Source organism: Saimiri boliviensis, chromosome 11 (assembly GCF_048565385.1).
Source record: "Saimiri boliviensis isolate mSaiBol1 chromosome 11, mSaiBol1.pri, whole genome shotgun sequence".
NCBI lineage: Eukaryota > Metazoa > Chordata > Mammalia > Primates > Cebidae > Saimiri > Saimiri boliviensis.
Genome location: NC_133459.1, coordinates 100498882 through 100505568, shown reverse-complemented (window position 1 = coordinate 100505568; position 6687 = coordinate 100498882).

The following is a 6687-nucleotide window of genomic DNA, read 5'->3' as shown; positions in this document are numbered from 1 at the left end:
TAGTTCAGAATAAAATTAGAAATTATTGGGATGGGAGGAAGTAGAGCTAAGTATAAACAGCATTTTTGAGAAGTGTAGATAATAGGAACAAGTTCATTGATCCATGGTTAGAGGAAAATTTGGGTTTAAAGTGATGGGTTAAGAGGGGAAAGATGAGAGCATATTATGGGTATAACAATGAGAACCAGCAAGGGAAGAGATTTAAAGTATAAGAAAGAGGGTATGCAGATGGAACAGAGTCTGAGAGAAGAGAGAGGAGGGGGCCAATTAGAAGCTTAGGTAGAAGTTTGGCTTCAAATGGGAAAAGGAAACTTTCCTTTTTTTTTTTTTTTTTTTTTGAAACAGAGTAATGCTCTTGTTGCCCAGAGAAGATTTATAAATCTAATAAGCAGAATCTTTGTAAGCATATAAATAAATCTTGTAAATTGAACATATCCACCTGCTAAATGTGCTAAGCAGAGAACGCATAACCAGAGCAGCATCATGAAGACCAATCAGTTTCCTTGAATGAACACAATTTACCGAAAGTATGGACACCATTCTTATCTCTTCATTATCTCTTTACTTGCTTGTATAGTTTCCCAGAACTACACATTTTTGTCATCCAGATAAAGGAAACTTAAAAGCTAGCTCAGTTCTGTGAGTACAGTAACTGACATATCAGAATCAGGGTTTGGTCTGAAACTCTGGATGGGGAAACAAGGCCTGAGCATTAGTTCGAAGTTCATTCTAGATGAGATAATAAGTTAATAAACTGAACTCTTCTTGTAGCAATATGACTTCTGAATCATGTAACTTTTCATGCAATATCGTGCATCCTTTATCACCTTTTTGGTTTTTTTGAACAGTAACCTTTTATAACACTTTACCAAGATGTCTCTTATATAAATTTCAATTGAATAATTTGAATTAAAATTCTCTTTTTCTTACCTGAATTGCAATGAAATCTCAATGCCTGTCTGGGTCCTACACCCTATTTGTTTCTCTGAACCTTTTGTGTTTCATTAACCACCATGCTCTGTCCATTTATTGACAGAAAGAATCTGGAATTTTAGAGTGTTGAGTTAGAAGTATCAGAGGCATTCATGTGCCCCCATGCTGTTCCTGCTAAGTGCCAGGAACTCTGCTGAGCACAGTTTCAACAATGGGAAAATCCTGCCTCAAGAAAATATAAAGCCTGTCATTCTCTGGCCTCCCTGGCTGGGGTGTGAAGCCTCATGATTATATAGCCAGTTAGTGGCTATCAGGACCAGAATCCAGGAAATGTCTCTCCAAGCCCCTATCTTCAGCCCAAGAAAATGATCTGATGGATAACTGTTTTCTATTTTCCCCCTTCTTTTGCTTGATGAGCAGAGACAGACAACAGAGAGCAGTGAGCCCTTAGCTCAGTCCTGGATCTCAGAAATCAGAACATACTTGTTAACAGATTGATTAACACCCCCTCGCCCCTGCACAACTCAGGAAGTGGTGTGAAGAGCAACCACATCAGGCAGAAGGGCTGCCTGCTAAGTGACCATAGCATTTAAGGGAAGCCAAGAAAGTGATGAAAGGCTTTGAAAGACAACTGTGGAAAGAAAGAAGGAAGGTCACAGTGGACAGGATTCTGGAGGGAAGAGAGACATGGTTAGGTGGAGAAGCTGGGGATGGATTGCCATCACCATCACCACGTTGCCTACTTGAGTCTCAGAAACAACTCTCTTTTCCTTCCCTTTGGGCTCCTGCAGAGAATATCATTCCATCTTATGTCTCATTGCTAGCAGTGACGAATCTGTACAGATCTGTAGCAACCTCAATTCTTGCCTCCTCAGAAGAAAGAATTTGACTGAGGGGCATAAGGCAGGAAGAGACTGAAGTAAGTTTTAGAGCAGGAAAGAAAATTTATTAAAAAGTTTTAGAGCAGAAATGAAAGGAAGTAAAGTACAGTTGGAAGAGGACCAGGCAGATGACTTGAGAGATTAAAGTGAATGGTTTGACTTTTGACTTGGGGTTTTATTATATGTTGGTGTCCTTTTGAGGTCTTGCATTACCTCCCCCTGATTCTTCCTTTGGGGTGAGCTGTTGCATGAGCAGTGGCCTGCCAGTATTTGGGAGGGGCCCCATGCATAGTGTGTTTACTGGAGTTATGCACATGCTCACTGGAGGTGTTCTTCCTTTACCAGTTGAGTATTCCTAGAGGAAGGTCATATACCAGTTAAACTCTGCCACTTTGCCTTTTAGTGCACATGGCCACTAAAAGGGACCACTCACCCAACTCCTGTGATCTTCTTATTGGGAAGCTGCCGATCACCAAATTTTGGTGTTTTCTATCTATTGGGAGACTGCTTTTCCCTGGTGCCAGCTGTGACCAATTATTATTTTAGAGAGATAGTTAACAATTGCCTGACCATCACCTGATGGTCACCTGGCATTTCTTGTTGGGGGGTCCATTCCTACCCTGCTCATGTCTGCATAATTACCTACTATAACATCATGTTTTATTTAAAGAGATGAGTGCACAAAACGTGTGCATGTATAGGTGCCCACATATCTATTTAACTATCTGTACTAAATAAACACTTGTCCCAAAACCGATCTCTGCTGAATAGAGCCAATCAAACTTGGTTCCCTTGGTGAGCTTGTACTCTTGGAACTACATGCTGACTAGGGGACAGGGCCAGCCTCAGCCCTGGTGTTACAGTCTTGCCAATGTACCACAATGTAGCAGTTCTCTCATTGTGAATTATCACCTGGAGTTCTTTGTCTCACAACTAAGAGAATTAAAGAGAGTGAGCACAAAGGGTGAGGTTGGAGCAAAAGTTTAATAAGCAAAAGAAGAAAGCTCTTGGCTGCAGAGAGGGGACCCAGGAGAGCCTTGCCGTTTTTACAGTTGAATGCAAAAGCTTTTATAGGAAACCAATAAGGGCTGGGCATCTCATTTGCATAGGTACGAATTTCTGGTAGCCCCACCTTGTTCTTCTAATGCACATGTGGGCCCTTAGCTTGAGTTATTCCATATTGCTTTGTTCCCCTTCCTGTGCATGTGTCAAGAGATGGAATTGTCCATTGCAGGCATGTCTGGGCCAGTCACCTGTGTAGCCTTATACGTGTGACTGTGGGCATGTCTTAGGCAAGCCCCTTGTGCAAGTTCCCTTATCTGTGCCTGCAGCTTGATTTTTTAGGCTGTTCTTTTGTTTGAAATAATTCAACCCAAGGACCCACCCTAACTGCCTGCTTGACCAGTTTCTTCCTTTTTCCTCTCTGGCTAGGAGATGCTCTTATCAGACTTTCCTACTTAAAAAAAGAGACCACAGTCGACGCCATCTCTTCTCTACTTCTTTGTTCACTTTTCATCTTACTCTAAGAAGTCTTTATGTAGCTATCATTTCCTGAGCGTCACACTGCTTGGTGCCGAGAATCAAACCACGCAAAACTGAACTCAGCTCCTAGGACGTACCATCTGTAAAACAAAAATAAAATTCTAAGCCCTCCCACCATCCGAATGGATCTCTTCTCTCAGCAAGGGCATTTCAAGACTTACCTGAGGAACTGGTTCAGGCCATGATCGGGGGTGGCATGTAGACACGCCTCATCGTGCGCTCCTCCCTCTCAGAACAGACTCTGAAAGTATGATGAGAAGCAGTTACAGTCTAGTCTTTCTGAAGCCTGCTACCTGAAGGCTTCATCTGAATGATGAAACTCTGGTCTTCACAACTGGTTATTGTAACCCAGATGTTTCTTTCTATTGATTCCAAGTCTTTAGATAAGAACTCTTTCAACCAATTACCAATAAGAAAAATTTTAAATCTTCTTATAACTTGGAAGTCCCCATTGCAATCCTCCCACTTCAAGTTTTCCCCTTTTTCAGACCAACCAAGTACATCTTAGATGTATTTGATCGATGCCTCATGTCTCTCTAAAATGTATAAAACTAGGCTGTGCCCCCACCACCTTGGGCTCATGTGCTCAGGACCTCCTGAGGGCTATGTCACAGGTCGTTGGTCACTCATATTGGCTCAGAATAAATCTCTTCAAATATTTTACAGACTTTGGCTCCTTTCCAACAACACATTTCAGCCCTTCCAGGAGTTTTCACAACGAACGTAATTTGCAGGGTTCTTGCAAAGACCTACAAGAGATTTTAGATATAAAAATGCTTTAAATAATTGGAGTATTTGAGCTAATATTATTGCCATATACTCCAATGGTAAAACAGAGCTCACTAGTGTCCTTGCAACTGAGAGGAAGCAGAATATAGTGGTAATCAGCATTCGATGGGACGCCTGAGAGATGTGAGGTCTGAGCAGCCATCAGGTTGTGGAGTTGTAGAGAACGTGAGAAAGCATGAACGTCAAGTTCCCAGGATGAATGGGGCTGTCCAATTACTGCTCCGTTTTGCTTTTGCTTTCTCCCCCCACACTTCTCTCTCTCTCTCTCTCTCTCTCTCTCTCTTTTTCTTTTTTTCTGTCTCTCTCAAGATACAAAGGAAACCAAATGCAAATTGATGTTTATTCTATAGGGCCCAGATACTAGTCCCCTTTTTAACAGGAAATTGAAAGTCTCAGTAAGTCTCTCAACAGAGGTCTGTTTGCAGGAGGCCAGGGCAGGAGGTGGGGCTAAGTCTGTTTATCAGCTTATTCTGGAGATGGAGGTGGAACCGTCACCCACAGCACTAACCAGAGGAAACTGTCTGGTTCCCAAGGTCACTGTGGGACTTCCTGCCAGAGTACCTGATGGAAAAGTTCATGACTGAGGTGAGCCCTCACCTCATAATCTTTCCATAGACAGAGATGGAGGATGGGATAATTTATAAATGACCAACAAACTACCGCTCAGGTCAACTCTGAACTCCCTGCTGACTTGGGGAAGGTTTTGTGCAGAAAAAGCAACAGGTCTGCCAGGCCTGCAATGCAGTCAGAAATTACTGCATGTAAATCCTGGCCCTGCCATTTGAAAGTTGTTCAACCTGTTCCCTGTGAAATCGGGAGAGGCTATAATATACATTGGTGATGAGGGTTGTATAACTTCCTCACCTATCCATTTTCATTTCCCCCGTTTCCTTCCCAGTTCCCAAGATCTTTATGCTTCCTCTTACACTGACAGTCGAAACTTAAAATTCTGCTTGTTTTATTTTGCAGAGCAATTTAGTCTTCTTTTTTTCATTTTTCCCTTTCAAGACAAGATTCTGGAGCATAATTTTTCAGAATTAAACAACCATCCGAATGTTTTACTAACACACACACACACACACACATACACACACACATACGCACACAGAGTCCTTCAAGAGGAATTCTGCCTCCAGCTTTAAAACACATGCATTTTCTTTTCTCACTATATTAGTTTTTCAGTCAGTAATTCCCTCGTTTCTCCAGAGAACCTAAAATGAGCAAGACCACCAAGCCAGTTCACCATCCTCTACACCCTTTTCATCTGTCATTTGTATAATCTGAAATGGTGCCCCCTCCATATCCCTCCCATGTCTTTCAGACAGCTTATTTATAAAGTCTTCCATAAGCATGGTGCCACTGTGCTGATATCTTATAACAACGTGTTTATTATATACGCCTGCCAAACATGGGTAGCAGGTATTTTGCAATAAAAGTTCAAAAAGCAATCAACGGTTGAAATTATTCATCACTAGCCCAACATCCTCCCTGCCACGTGTCCCTTCTTCTCTGCTAATAGAACTCCTATTTGCTAGGTACCAGTGGAAATCCTTTGCCTTTAAAGAGAGGAGGCCTCCTACCCTGGCCATAATGCATGAATTGTAATTCACCTAAACCACACGTAGTCATTTCATTCTTCTATAATTGGCCATGTGACCCAATGAGATATGAGGGTAAGTTTGCTGGACGTCACTTCCAAGAAAACTTTTGCTTCCTGGACAAAAAAGGACAAACTTAACTGGTAGGGTCCCTTTTGTCCCTCAGCCATTGCTTCTTTCCTGTCATACTGGCATTATGCATGGAAGTATAGCAGCAATTTTGGAACTAGGAAGCACAGGAAAAAGGACAAAGAAGCAATCTATGAAACTATGGCTTAGCAGAAAGACAGCAAGAGCCTGGGACAGATGACAACTTTGTGTAGCTGACCAGCCTTGGTCTAACCAGTTATGTGAAACAGCTAAGGCTTCATTTGTTTATGTCACTGTAGCTGGGTTTCCTGTTATATATACTTCAATGCAGTCCTAATAGGTACATCGTGCATGCTCTCAAAAACAGTTAAAGGCTCAGTACATACACCTTTGCATCAGTCTTGATTCCAAATCAGTGCATGAGCAAATCCTGTCTGCTCTACCATCAAAGTGTATTTCATATTTCAACTACTTAATACTTTACCACCCCCACTGCCATTAACCAGGCTGAAGCCAACACCATCTCTCACTCATACTGCAGCGTTCTTTTAATGGGCCACTTGGGTCTACTCTTTTATTCCTTCAGTCTTTTCTCAACATGGCAGCCAGAATGATTCCATTAAAATATAAATCAGATGGTATCATTTCTCTCATAAAAGCTCTCCAATGGTGCCTCTGTTACTCAGATTAGAAGCCAAAATCTTTAAAATGGACTATAGGGCACTTACCTGAATAGGCTCCTCTCTGGTTTTTTTTTTTTTTTTTTTTTTCATTTGTCTTGTTTTGTTTGTTTGTTTGTTTCGGTTAGACACGTTCTATTACTGCCTTCAAGTTTGCTTATTCTTTTGCAGGAT